This window comes from Amphiura filiformis, chromosome 15 (assembly GCF_039555335.1).
Source record: "Amphiura filiformis chromosome 15, Afil_fr2py, whole genome shotgun sequence".
In the NCBI taxonomy this organism is placed as follows: domain Eukaryota; kingdom Metazoa; phylum Echinodermata; class Ophiuroidea; order Amphilepidida; family Amphiuridae; genus Amphiura; species Amphiura filiformis.
Window position 1 is genome coordinate 12,587,849 of NC_092642.1, and position 14,850 is coordinate 12,602,698.

The following is a 14,850-nucleotide window of genomic DNA, read 5'->3' on the forward strand; positions in this document are numbered from 1 at the left end:
CGCACTACAGGGTTTATTTTTCTATTGTCTCCGATTTGAGCGCTGACATTTGGAAAATGTTGCCAATCAATATTCATGAGAATGTACATTCAACGGCCAGTATATCTGACTGGGTGTTTTAATTACGTAAGGCATAACAGTTTTGGCAACATTGAATGGCTGCCTAGTGCCGTTATATACTTAGTTTCTATAATAATGATAATTATTTTCTTTATTCTTTCTTTTCCTTTCACTGCACGTATTCTTTTTTTTATTCCTACACTTTTGGGGCCTGTCACTCCCGGCCCTACTTCTCCTTTTCTCTCCTCCCCCTTCCTTTCTTTTACTTTTTGTCTTACTCCCCTCCCCTCCAATCTCGATTACCCATCCGCTTCTCCTCTTTTCACCCCTCGACCCCCCCTTCACCCCCTCACATGCCCCTGGCTTTTAAAATAGATATTCGTGATATTAAGAAACCCATTTGACTTTATTGAATAGGCCTCTAACCATGATAACAGCATATGCTGCGAAGTCTGCGATATCTGGCAGCCATGGCACGTTGTTACGGGTAATCGATCAGCAACTCTATTGTATCTATTTAAATGAGGCGCCTAAATATCTGGCAGCCATGGCACGTTGTTACGGGTAATCGATCAGCAACTCTATTGTATCTATTTAAATGAGGCGCCTAAAGACCGGTTTAGTGTGTAGGACCTATATTCGAAGGCGAATATTCGGCTTCGAATAATTATACACACTGAACCGACCTTAAATTAAGATGGGTGGTAAATAATAGTACATCGACGGTAAAGTGTGCTTTTATGTGCTGTCGAAGACTTAGTAACACCTGTGGGTTGTATGAGAACAAAAGTTACCTCTCACTCAAGTGGGCGCTTTCACATGACATTCTTTTAATCACTTATTGATAGTAGCCTGCCTGGTAAAGCAGTAATACGCTGTCAGGTTAGTTACTGATTTAATGGCGGAACCCTTTTGTCCTTAACAAAAGGTACCTCTGGATGAATAGCTTGTCGGTAAATCAAATCGGCACAAAGGAAAAATGCGTTACGTAATTTATTGCGCCTCCACGGATATGATAGCTCCATGTTCATACTTAATGATCCAGTGGTACCTTTTGTTTAAATTCGGACAAAAGGGTACATCAAATTGGTAATTAATGCGGCCTATACACGATCAATTTGATTGATCAATATCAATGACCCGAAATATAAGTGGTTACAAAATTGAGCTTTTCTGCAGCCTTATTCGCAGATCATGAAAAGGACCCTTAATTCGCGATTTTTGATCACTCTGAAACTTAAGTGGCCACCGGGATTGTTTTTGAGTCCGGTTCATGTTTGATGTAATAGCCTATATATATATTATTCAATTATTCTTTATCAATCGCATCATAAACATAAAAAATATATCAAAATTAACAAAAGAATATACAAAGGACACGCTGAAAACCTTCTTTGGCAGGCCATCAAGCAGGCAGGAGGGCCTAAACAGGCAGCACAAAATACAATGTATAAAATACAACTAATGAGTGGAAGAGTGCCATTCGTTATTGTGTATCCGGGAGGTCGGCAAAAATAATACAATTGTCTTTGATGATTTTAGCCAGCACGTTAATAATACCTGCTTTGCTGGAGAGACACAGAGCAATTGTTCAAAACTTGGAGGAGGATTTGAGTGTTGTGACATAATGTGCAAATAATAAACTAAACTGGTAAAAACCTTTCGATATGGAAGTAAAACCACAATCGGAATTGCGATCGGGATTCCCCGATATTTTGATCACGACTTTAAAAATCACGCAAGTTGTTCATGATATTTTCTAGAATAGTTTACATTCGACTGTCAAAAGGCTCGACTGGAAATGTTGAGCAGTTAGTTGAGTAGTTGTTATTGGCACAGCCCTACGTGTTGGTTACTTACACATCTCTCCACCTTAAGAAACATCATAATTGACCATGGCCATGATCAGACCAAGTGTCATACAAAACGTTTCTTCAAAAATATTGAGATTGTATCCAATTGTGCCAATTCTTGGACGAAAATGCCTCTTGAATCATTCCATGCCGAGATATACTCACATTTCTGCTTCACTTTATTGTCCAAAGAAATCCTACATACAACCCAGTCTATCCAAGATATCACAGCAAAGGGACGACCACCTTGGTCGCTTAACCACTGGCGTATAGGACTTTTATTAAAAAATAGAGGGCAGCATTCCACACCTCAACGTTTCTATTATTAAAAATCGCATCCACGCAAATTGTAATTTCAAACACTATAAAATATTTTATGATATTAGTGCATACGAAAATGTTACATGTAGTTCTAATAAAATGCAAATAAAATAAATAACAGACATGATTTTTACTCCTTTTGTTGTGGTTTAATTCGTGTGTGATCATTAGCTGAAATATTTGAGACATAATTTAACGAGTTTAGGGAAATTTTTATAGCCCGGAAAGCTTACCTAAATGTTGACCTGTGGTAAATTACGTGGGTGGACGATGGCCATTTACAGAAAACGGACTCGTTATTTTTTGGAGTGACTCATGTCATGTTTAAGTTACATTAAGGGCTACCTCAAGATGTTTGTATTTTATCTGCTCTCCTCTTAGAAATCTGGATTTACTGATTGTAAACTGTGCCTACCGGCACTCTGACTGAACTCACAACTCGTAACATTAAAACACCGTCTAGTTGATGCACAAACTCAGTGTTAATTTATAACTGCACTGAAAGTTAATTTTTGGTATTTCTATCGTATTAATTCCATAAAATTGTAGCTACTTATCATGTATATTTAATTTATACTAGATAAATTATAGATTTACAGTAGGTAACACACAATATGAATAAAATATCGAATTTATGAGCATCACTCATGAAAAAATCATGGCCCGTGCGGTGAATTGCCAGGGTGCATTGCCAGGGATTTTATTAGCTTTTATTCCCAGATTGGGGATAGGCCTATTATAAGAGTAGGCCTAGGAAAGAAAATGCGATTGCTTAGGTAAAAAGGCAAGCGATGTAGTTTCCCTAAGGACTTTAATGAACAATAATCTCGACCTGGAGTGACTTTTTAATAAGGTAACTTTGTCAAAATGGTTCACTTTTTATGACTTTCTTTTTCCATGTCAAGTTCAGAAAATCAAACTATGACCCCGGACTAAAACGCATACATAGGGCCTACATAGGCCTAAATCAAAAGTATCCTTTCCAAAATTGTGATTTTTCAAGATTGTGATTTGATCAATTCTGGGACGAAAATAATTTGACTGGCACAGCTTTCACTTTTCCAAATTTGACAAAATATTTAGTATCGGAACATGATAGGCCTACCTGTAATAATATAATTCTTTTTTCTGTGTTTCAAGTTTCATTTCAAAATTTGGACCATTGACACCTTGTTCCTTTTAACAACAATATTTTAATTTAATTGATTTTTTTTTTCTCTTTCAACATACGACAGACCTGGATTATGATGAATGTTTTTTTTTTTAAATAGCGTGTGAATACGAGCTTTGTTTCTAATATTTTGGTATGATTTTCTGTTTTGTCCTTTTTTGTTTTGTTGTTTACATCGAAAAGTGTAATTATAAAAAAAAAAAAAAATATAGGCCTAAAGTAAATAAATGAATAATAGAAGAAGCATAAGGTAACGGGAAAACTCCGTTTTATAGGCCCGACTGGCCAGATCTTGTGTTTTGGGGATTAAATTTTTTTTTTTACTTGTTGCTAGAATTATATAAAATCAACCGTTTAGGGGCCAAAATTGATGATTCCGGAATTTTTTTAAAAATATTCAGAGCATCCCACAGCCACAGGGAGGGGGGGCAAGACTTCTCACAAGGGGACTGGCATGGCCCCTGGCTGGGGGAAGCTCCCCCCCGCTCACGGGGGGTGGAAGCTTCCCCCTCTCCACCCACCCCCTGTCTACACCACTGTTTAACTGTCATTTTGGCCTCCATAAAACCAAATTTAAACCAAATAAAAAATCCTGACCGACTGACCCTACTTAAGGTTGGTCTGAACCCTGGAATTATGGAAACTTTCGGGCCTCATAACTTTTAAATTGTTGGTCTAAAGTATATAATAGTATACATATTTAGAATGGCAAAGACTTGACCAATTTCACCAAAAATATTTGAAATTTGGGCCAAAATCGGGCTTTTTTATGATTTTTTTTGAAATATCAGCGTTTTTTGACATTTTTTGGCGCAAATTTCTCAAAGTTGGTCGAAATTCAAAAAAATGAAAAAACGGGTCCTTGATATTTTAATCTAGTTTTAAAAAATAATAAAAAAAAAAATTTGGCCCAAGAATTTTTTTGTTATGATGCACGAAAAAGAAGTGGGCCAAAACCGTTATTTTTGGGATTTGGGGCCAAAAGTGCCATTTTGGCCCAAATTTGACCTCACAGATGAACTTACCAAGTCTTTGCCATTCTAAATATGTATACTTTTATACACTTTAGACCAACAATTTAAAAGTTATGAGGCTCGAAAGTTTCCATATTTCCAGGGTTCAGACCAACCTTAAAAAATCCATCCGCCCGTAAAACAGTGTTTTTCCTCGCCTAATCAAGAAGTTGTGTACCTCAAAGAAATAATTAATAAAAGCCAGAAGTCATTTTCTAGTCAAGTAATAAATGTAAGTCCTGTATTACAAGTAGGCCCTCTATTAATATTTTAATGGTTACATTGCGTTTATTAAAAGGACAACATCAACAAATCACAGAATGTTTTTTTTTAAATTTTTTTTTTATTGAACAAATAATAGCAAAATACAAAAGAAATGTGGTGAATTACATAATCATACAAGTAAATCGTCAGGCTTTTGATGTAAATATATATGATAAAATGTATAATGGGCTATCCCAGAAAATCCGGGGGCACTGTTCATTGACAAGGGGGGGGGGGCACTGTTCATTGACAAGGGGGTATCATGCGTGGCCACGAAGTTTCAAATAGCACCCTAAACAAGTATTTATGAGGTCTGAAAATGCACCCCTTAAACAAGTATGACAAGTGCAATTTCATACCCTAAATAAGTATTGATATTATTTTTGCCCCCATTAGAAGCAAGTAAATCAGTCATATTTTGACTCTAAAACCCTTCATGATAACTGGGAAAACACAAATTCAAAAGTTCATAACTTTTAACCTTTATTACATACTACATTTGTCTCAAAGGACCCTAAACAATGATTTATTGTACAAGGTATACCCTTTTTCTCAAATTTCCTTGTTTTAGATACTCTATTCACGAAACGTAAGTACAGTGCCTGATCATGAAAAAAGACCCTTTTTACTTGAATCTTTGGCCACGACCCCACCCCTGGTCAATGACCAGTAGCCCCCCTGTGCAGAAAATAAGTGCACACCCCCTATAGAGGAGTAACTTTTCAATCAAAGAAATGTCCGGATTTCCAAGTCTGCTTTCTGAAAACGGCTTTAATTCCAGTTGCCAATGTTACTTGAAAAATCCTGGAAATCCAATTAAATGTAAGAAAAATCACGGCAATGTCCCAAATGAAGTCTCAAATTGAAGATTTCTGACTTTGAAGCATTTTTCTGTTAGATTTTTTGCTTTTAGACACTTTTAAAAACTCTGGATTTCCAACAGTCACAACTGGACAGAAAGTCTGGAAATCTGAACTCCTCTATAAGGGGCAGGCAGGATCACTCAGTGAGAAATTTAATAGACATTGTTTTGCATTGTATCTTTAAAAGTACCATAAGCAGTGGCGCATCGTGGCGCTCCTACCCCGGGGCTGAAGAAAATTCAATTTTGCCGCCCTTCCTCAACAACCCAAAAAGGTTGACCCAATTTTTTTTTTCGGTGGTTTGAAAAAGAAAAAAAAAAAAAAAAAGGATTATAAGCGCTGGTGCCCTAAGAGCAACATATTTTCACATAGTAGAATTTTTTCAAAATTTTTTATACTTTTCTAATTTTTTCTACTTTTTCTACTTTACTAATTCTTTTTGCCGCCCCTTCTTTTTCCGCCGCCCCTTCGTTTTGGCCGCCCCCTGCTTTTACCCCGGGGGGCTGGCGCCCCCAAAGCCCCCCAAAAAAATATGCGCATGATAAGTGCATAAAACTAAAAGTATACATAAAGTTGTGTTTAACATGTGTACATAACATTAAAAGAAAGAAATTTATTTTTGGAAAGGAAATGATGCAAGCAACCAACACTGGACATTTCTACAAAAAATGAGCAATTGTTGAGAAAAGCACCAAAATTGATTTTTTATGCCAATTTGTTTTTGGTATGTCATAACAACTTACCCTAAATATCCAAATCGGTGAATTTCTCAAATTTTTGTCATCATTCTAAAACTATACCTTAAAAGTCCAAAAGTAGTCAAAAAAAAAAAAAAAATCATATTTTGATCCTTTTTGACCCATATTTTTAACCCAAAGAAAAAATTAAAAAATTCGAGAAAACTCTTTCAGGAACTCCTCAGTCCTATACCTTTGTATAGGAGCCACCCATTGTTAATCCGTGATGAATCCACACTTTTACTGTAACGTATACGTGAACGTTAAGCGCGACTACGCATTACGCGAGAGTGTAAAATTTGTCATGCCTTGAACATGTACATTGTATGCATGCTTACAGCTTGAATTCATTATTTTGCAGGTAGCGGCCTAGCGGCTAAACATTGCCGTCTTATTCTGTAGTTTTTGCTGATTTTAACTGACAAATCACTGAAGTTTTTGTAAGGCTGAGTAGCAATGATTAAAAGGGCATTTTGTGATCCACAGCCTCATCCCCTACTTTTCTCAAAATAAGTTGAGATTTTTATACCACTTGAAACCTCTAGCTACATAATGTTTCTTAATTTCCACCCGGCACTCAAGTTAATTTTGAGCCCAAATACCCGGCACTCCAGTCTCAAATGTTTCAAAATTGCTGAACAATCAAAATTTCAATTGTTTTACCATTTCATATAAATGTCATGAACAACGAGGAAACATAATTGAATCCCTAATTCTAGTTTTGTCTTTAGAACACAAATATGCACTTTTTGTCAATTTGGGCATTTTTCTCACAAACTGCTCATTTTTGTAGAAATCTGCTGTGCTAGTTGGATTCCTTGCATCATTTCCTTTCTGAACTTGTATGTACTTTTATGTATTTAGCATCATTACTTTTCAAGATACAATGCAAAACAATGTCTAAAATTTTCTACTTGAGTGACCTTGCATGCCACCTTAAGATCTTGTTATCTGCCCACTGAGAGATAATATTGAGGAGTACTTTAGTCTTATCAGCATGACATGATGTAAAAATTCTACAGAATTACAATGATCAGGGATGTAAGTTTGTAGGATTAATCCTGAATTCAGGGTTTTTTTCTGTCCAAGTTTTCAGACTTTATTATCAGCCTGTTTTGGGGTTATTTAACCCAAATTCATGCCCTTTTTCAGGATTTTTTCCAGAATTTCTTCTTCAGGCCTACTTACATCCCTGGGTCAATCCAGTTATGTATCCCTCTTCTTTGCATGTCGAGGAATGATGTAACGTATAGTGCAGGGCAATACATTGAAAAATAGTGTAAACATATTATTGCTATGGTAAATGGTAATTTTAAATCCTGTGTTACATCCAGTTGCGTACTAGACATTTTCATTGGAGGGGGGGACAAGCAGGGGCAAACATATTGGGGGCAGGCATCCTTCATGCTGTTTGGGTTTATAAGCGCATCAACACCATCATCGCACTGGGTGACACAGGAAGGGGGTTCTGAGGAGTCTTGGGATCTGCTTGGAATGTGTCCCCGAACAGTGGTGCAGATTTCTTTTTACATGGGAGGGGGTGGAATTGGAAAAATTGTCTTGAAGTATAGTGAATTCAAATACTTTTTGCGACAAGTTTATGGTAAAAATGTGCGCAAAGCGCGCAATCATTTTTGGCATATTGAAGCTAAACTAGTGACATATGGTACAAAAGTGGACTAAATGCAAGGGTTCAAATCAGGCACCTTTGTTCCATAACCATTAAGGTATAGGATTTTTTTTGTATACTTAAGTAGCCCCGAATGAAATGTATTTAATTAATCCGAACTAAGTGTTATTCTCTTTTTGGTCATTTTAGTATCTAAAATGGCCCAAAATGAGGTTTTTCAATATTGCCGTCCAATTCTAATAGTCACCCCCATAGACTTTACATATAGCACTTAGTTCTGATGTAAAAAATTTCACACAAAATGCTTTTTGAGTGATTACAAAGATAATGATATACTTTTCATTCAGGGGCTATGTGGACTTTTTTATTGTATTGCTTGTACAATGACATATCGGTCCTTTTTTTTTTTTTTTTTTCAATCTGAAACAAAGGTGTATCGCATGGTGTGGCTCCTTCCCCCTGCTAGTTACACCACTGGTTACATGACTACTTATACAGCAAATTGTTTGTGCTTCTTTACATGTCACACATTGCAATGCCAATTCTTAGTCAGTGGCCGTGGCCAGGGATGTAGCTACAGCATCCACCACTGACATGACTGAGAAACAAGTTAAGCTCAAGTGTCAAAACTTTCAAAATAACATCAAATTTGGCCAAATTTAGGCCATTTTCAATAAAATTGTCAATTTCAAATGGGGATGATGTTTCCGGTATAGAGTTAGCTACATATTATAAAACAACTGATGAAGAAATTATTCATCTACAATACTTGTCTAATTTGCAAAAACCTAATCACAACCTGTCTAGCTCACACAGCAGTTCCATCACACATGTAATCTACTGTTCTGCATGTAATGAAAATGTTTCATTTGACTAAAAGTAGCTGAAGTTCCAAGATTCTTAATGAGTACACCTACAGAGAGTTATGGGTCAGATGCAAGAACATGCTCTGCACTGGCTTCCAAGTTGAAAACATGATCAAGGCCCACACTACTTGCATCACATCACAGGAGGAGTTACATCACCACCCGCTGAGCACCTAACACAAATGGCAAGTGAAAACTCGTCTGGTGAACAAGCTGTTGGTGTCATATGGGTGAGCTGTAAGATCATTGATAGCTTCTTCCTATTAAAAAAATGGCAGGCGATCACTAGTCTGGTGAACAAGCTGTTGGTGTCATATGGGTGAGCTGTAAGATCACTGATAGCTTCTTCCTATAAAAAAAATCAAATACAATATGCTGACATTTTGCATAATGAACCAAACTTACAAGCTTGCATGATCAAATTAGTTTACTCATTTTGCAATTGGGTAGACAAAATGATACGGTCTACAGTATTTATTTGGGAGTGTTCACACTATCATGCCTAATTTGCCCGGTACAGGGTGTTAGTCCAACACACGCTACATGTAGTCCAAATCTGAAATGCACTGCACCAGTCCGACACACCGCTAGTCCGAATCTAAAATACACTGCGCTAGTCCGAAACTGAAAACCATTGCGCTAGTCCGAATTTGAAAACCATCGCGCTAGTCCGAATTTGAATTGGGGAAACACTGCGCTAGTCTGATATTCGGACTAGCGCAGTGTTTATCAGATTCTGACTAGCGCTGTAGTTTTCAGTTTCGGACTAGCGCCATGGTTTTCAGTTTCGGACAAGCGCAGTGTTGGACTAAAGAAGTGTTTTCCAAATTCGGACAAGCGCAATGTATTTCGGACCCGGGATTTCGGATTCGGACTAGCGGTGTGTGGGACTGAAAAATGTGATTTCAGATTCGAACTAGCGATGTGTCGGACTGTTGCAGTGGTTTTCATTTTCGGACTAGCGCATGCTTTTTCGGACTAGCGCCGTGCTTTTCATTTTCGGACTGACACACCTCTAAGTATAGGGAATTTGTGTTGTCGGACTAGCGGTGTGTCAGACTGAGCGGTGAACCCCGATTTGCCATGAGTCCCGGTTAGACCCGGGTTGATAATTAGTGGGAACAGAAAAAAACCTCAAAAAAATTGACCCAGGTCATTTTTTTCCAACCTCGGAAAGAACAGGTTACAACAGAAATTCACGGTTTGACCCACATTACTGGAAGTAAACACTACCATTATCACTCTCTTTCTATTGTTTCTGTATGCACAGCAAATCAGGCCACCATATCTAATCACTGTACTAAGTTTGAAGTTGATCAGTTATTGCATTGGAGCTGCACAGTGGATTAATGAATTTGCTTCCGCCCCGGACAGCCAGGCAGCCAAACAGCCAAACAAACAAAGAAACAATCGGGCAACCATCTGGATGATAACATAAGCCCCACAAATATGTGGAGGACAAAAATGAGCATAATTAGGCTGCAAGCATGTTATAGTCAATGGCAGAATATGTACACGCCTGCAATTTTTAGTAGGTTTAGCCAAAATAATCAACCAGGGTCAATTTTCTTCATGAGAACAGAATTTTTTCAACCTGGATTAACTTTGGTACCGGTAAATAATTTATATGTGAACATGACCTTTATCATGTTTATCAGAGTGTATATGAAATTAATTAAAATGGAAGTGAGAGGAGCTGCACTACTAGTACTGTTACTGTACTTACATTTCACTCCATTGTATGGCCATTCTCTTTTAATACATCAGGAAGAAACACACACAAATTGCATCTAGAAGAAAACACACACAAATATTATATTATGGTTATTACTACAATATTCATCAAAGTATACAAATTACATACCCTTACCTGCCATGTACTTGTTCCATTTTTAATGGGACATAAAAAAAAAAAAAATGTCAATATTAGCAGGGACTGTCTTTTGGAATTTGCAGGAGAGCATGAAATAGCTCTTCTGGAGCCTTCAAGTTCAAGGAAAGCTGTTTAGAGCATTTATAATAGAATGTAAGGAGAGAATGGTCAACTAAGGAGAGCTAAAATCACTCTCCTATATCAGATTTAAGAGTACTACACCCCTGCCCAATTTGTGCCCATTTTGCATTTTTCTCAAAATTATAGTGCTCACATTGGTGACAAGTAAGATATGTATATTATAGGGGCAAGGACTTCAACTACTGTACTGAAAATTCAGCAACTCAAAGCAAGTAGTTATTGATTTATTGATCAAATATTGGCTTTCCCTCATTTTTGAATGTAACTCCACAACTGTTGTCTGTGCTGAAATAAAATTTTCAGTCCAGTAGTTGTAGTCCTTGCCCCTATAATATACATATCTTACTTGTCACCAATGCGCTATAATTTTTGAGAAAAATGCAAAAAAATAGGCACAAAATTGGGCAGGGGTATAGTATTCTTAAGGAGAGCAGTAGAGAGCAATTGCTCTCGCTCTCCTCAAATGGCAATCCCTGTTTTAGGCTGTTTTGGTTTTTTTTTTTTTTTTGGTTTTTTGCTTCAGGATTAATTTTGGTACCGTATTTAGTTTTTACACCACTACCCCCCCCTTTCAATAGTAAAAAATTGCCCCTTTTCATACACCCAAAACTTCATAACCCACCCTTTAGAACTCTAAAAGTGTATGACCCCCTACATATTTTCTACCCCCACCAAGGTATTTCTGAACACTCCCTTACCATTTCAGGGTTCAAGTGACATACTTGTCAACTACAGAATGTCTTTTGCTTGTTGCTGTTATACTGTACAATGTATGTAGCCTACTTACATTTCACTCAATTGTATGGTCAGTCTCTGATTTATACATCTGGAAGAAACATACACAATATTAAACTATTTATTAAAATATTCATGTAGTCACATTATAATACTTTGTAAGGCCAAAAACATTTGTTTGCCCTAAGAGTAAAAAATGTGGAGGGTCGGTAGGTCAATATTTTTTCCATGGGCACTTCCACTATTTCAGGGTCAGAAATTCGCAACCAAGTGGGAGAATCCTTTTGAATTCTCTCAGTGGAATTTTGGAAGAATACATGGATTCTTGCCATATAACTTTGTTCATGATTAATTGCATTACCAGAATCCATTTAAGATTCTTGCAATTTTGTTGACGAGAATCTTTGCGAGAATGGATTCTCACTGAATTTCTGACCCTGCTATATTTTGAAGTGAAACCAGTGAAAGGTTGGAACCTCAGACATCAAAATTCATGGATCCCCTATTAAAGGGTGGATTTTCTTTGATCCCTTTTTATAAAATGGTTTAAGAATGTTGTACAGTCAACAGTGTTACACCCAAGTTGTAAATGCACAATTTTTTGTATTTTAAGCTTGAGTTGAGAGTACACACTTGAAACACTTAAAGGAGTATTTCATGATCCTAACATCATCTTAATTTTATGACATTCTTCAGGATATATATATCCATGAAAAATATTATTCCCAAAATTTAAGTTGATTCCGATTTTGCATTTTGAGTTATGATTTAAAAAATGGTAAATGTAAAAATGTGCACGAAGCGGGCATCGTGTCACGCTTATGGGGTGGGGATGTTCCCCCTCAGAGTCAGAAACTTTTGCAAAATGAAGACCTAATTGAAACGATTTGGTGGACCATTTTGTCACTATTAGTGTGTAAAATTTCAGATTGAAAAGGCCGAAAATTCAAGAAATGACAGGGCATGAAGCCGTTCGTGAACAAGTTTTCCCTATTGTTGTAGGCCTATGAATTGTTTTAAACATAAATTGGCAAATGTTGAAAGCAGAAGCGAAAATGGCCACTCGCTTATGCACTATGCAGGGGGTGTCTAGTTGGAAGTTGGAAATTTTGAGAAATGTAAATCTACTTGAAGCGATTTGGTGGACCATTTTGTCACTATTTAATAGCGTGTAAAATTTGTGAATTACGGCCCGTCCATGAAGCCTTTCGTGAACAAGTTTTCCCTATTATTGTTGTCTAGTGACTTTGATGATATTGTGTAATAGGCCCTGCATATCGGCAGGCCCGCAGTAATTTTCACAAGCTTTGCACGCTGGACCGCCTTCAAGCAATGCCTAAAATAATTACAGTGGCGGCGCTACGGGGCATTTGCCCCCCATATTTTTTCTTTTGCGCCCCCCTCCCACTTTTGAGGGAAACAACCCAAATTATCATAAATTTCCACTTTTACGGCAATTTTGCACAAAATTGTGTCAATTTTGCCCCCCCCCCCTACGCTGACGCAGAAGGTACATCCTCTCATGATCGAGAATTTATTATTTTGGCTATAGGCCTACAATGTAATGGCCAAGCCCAAGGCAATACAGTAGATAGGTATGCTAGGTGAATTCAAATTTGCCATCAAACTGCATCATTTTATATATCAAATTAAAGCCCTTGACTGAGTAAACAAAGCCAAAACTGAAAACCATTTTTTCATAGCACTTTCCGTAGCAAAGTTACATCTTGTCAAAGATTGACTTTCATCAAAAAGTTTCAGCTAGCAAAATTCCCCAAATCGGCATTTCGGGGGTGTTTCTAGATCTTAGTCTCATTATGATAGCAGCTTTTTTAATGGAACTGTTATCCAAATCCCTCTCACATTCCATGTGCGAAAGTGACTTATCACCATAAAAAATCATATATTTGGGTCAAGTGAAGTATAGAAAACATATTTATGTAGGTTTCCTTCTTCGCCAGTTGTTTTAAATTTCTATGTAAATTTGCATTGACATTGTCGGCGAATTTGACTGACTAGCAAATGTGTTAAGGTTTGCCTGGGTTACCTACAGTACTAGACTGAGTAGTCAGTACTGAATCTGAGAGTCTGAGACTGAGTACAACTACATGGCCCTGACCTGGCATGATGCCAGGTGCAGGCATGGACCCATCAAATGGCATCATGTCCATGATCGTGAGAAATTGAGAATGAATGCCAAACAATGCTGGACATGAGTAAAAGCTTACACTTACATGCATAATCAATACTACTCATGTACTGCCATGCATGCATGCACGGTGCACACATGTTACTATCATAATGCATGCGTTGCGTTGTTGCGCTATTCAGTCACTGTCAGTCTGGACATACATCCCGCACGTCATCCGCCGTCATATGTATGCATGACATCAAACATTTCCTCTGTTTCTCAATGTTAACCTCGTAAAAAAAGATACTTTACAACATTATAGGAAGCATACAATACCGTTTCATGTAAAAATTCCGCACGCCAAGCTGATGTGTTGAACTTTTGAACGTTGACCTTCATTCGAAGGGTGACCCCGTATTAAACATTATAAACTTCAATATTTACAATCTTCAATGACCACGAGACAAACTTTATAAAGTAAAATTAATTCAATTAAAAAAAAAAATATTATAATACGGCATTAAATAATAAATATGATAAAAAAAAAGAGATTTAGTACGGCTTATCATTTTGGTGCATGTAAATCAGTGTACTAGTCCCAGCGAAGGTTCGGCGCGGCCGGTGCAATATCGTCGATTTCGGACAGTCTTCAACTGAAATGTTTCGCGTTTTCGTGCAGAAAATAGCGAGAAAATCATTTTTGTGATTTTCATAGCTTAAAAAATTAGAAGAGCAGGTAAGAAAACCTGACTATCGATTTACATTACATTTGAAAAACTATCTGAAGTAATATTAGAGAAAAACATCGAGTCCATTTTTTTAAATGGTTGAATGAACTACTACGGGCATGATCGTTCAAACAATAATTTCAAACTTTCAATTTTCGTTTTTTTGTTATAACCGCTACCACAGGGCTTCACATGAACCATTGGGAAAATATTTACACGTATCTACTACTGTTTTTGTTGATTTTAACTAAATTAGTACGATCAAGTAACCCTTTTTTCATCGGAATAAAAAATATTTTGGGACTTGCATCAAATTTATTGACAGCTAACTGATGAAAGGACACACAATTTTTAGCCGATATACGCATTTGGCGCCAATTTGTGCGACGGAGAAATCCCTTAGTGATAGCGCCCCCTGTTGATGAATATATGTCAGTGGAAAATTTTAAAAAAGTCGCGGCGAC

General features: G+C 37.1%; 1 long non-coding RNA gene across 1 annotated transcript; it reads right to left on the reverse strand.

Moving 5' to 3' along the window:
- Positions 1–8,373: 8,373 nt before the first annotated feature.
- LOC140172130 (uncharacterized) lies at positions 8,374–14,069 on the reverse strand. Its single transcript, XR_011861673.1, has 4 exons — positions 13,995–14,069; positions 11,580–11,618; positions 10,505–10,568; positions 8,374–9,127 (listed from the first exon to the last, which is right to left on the reverse strand). It is a non-coding gene; the product is annotated as an uncharacterized lncRNA (long non-coding RNA).
- Between the last annotated feature and the right edge of the window lie 781 nt (positions 14,070–14,850).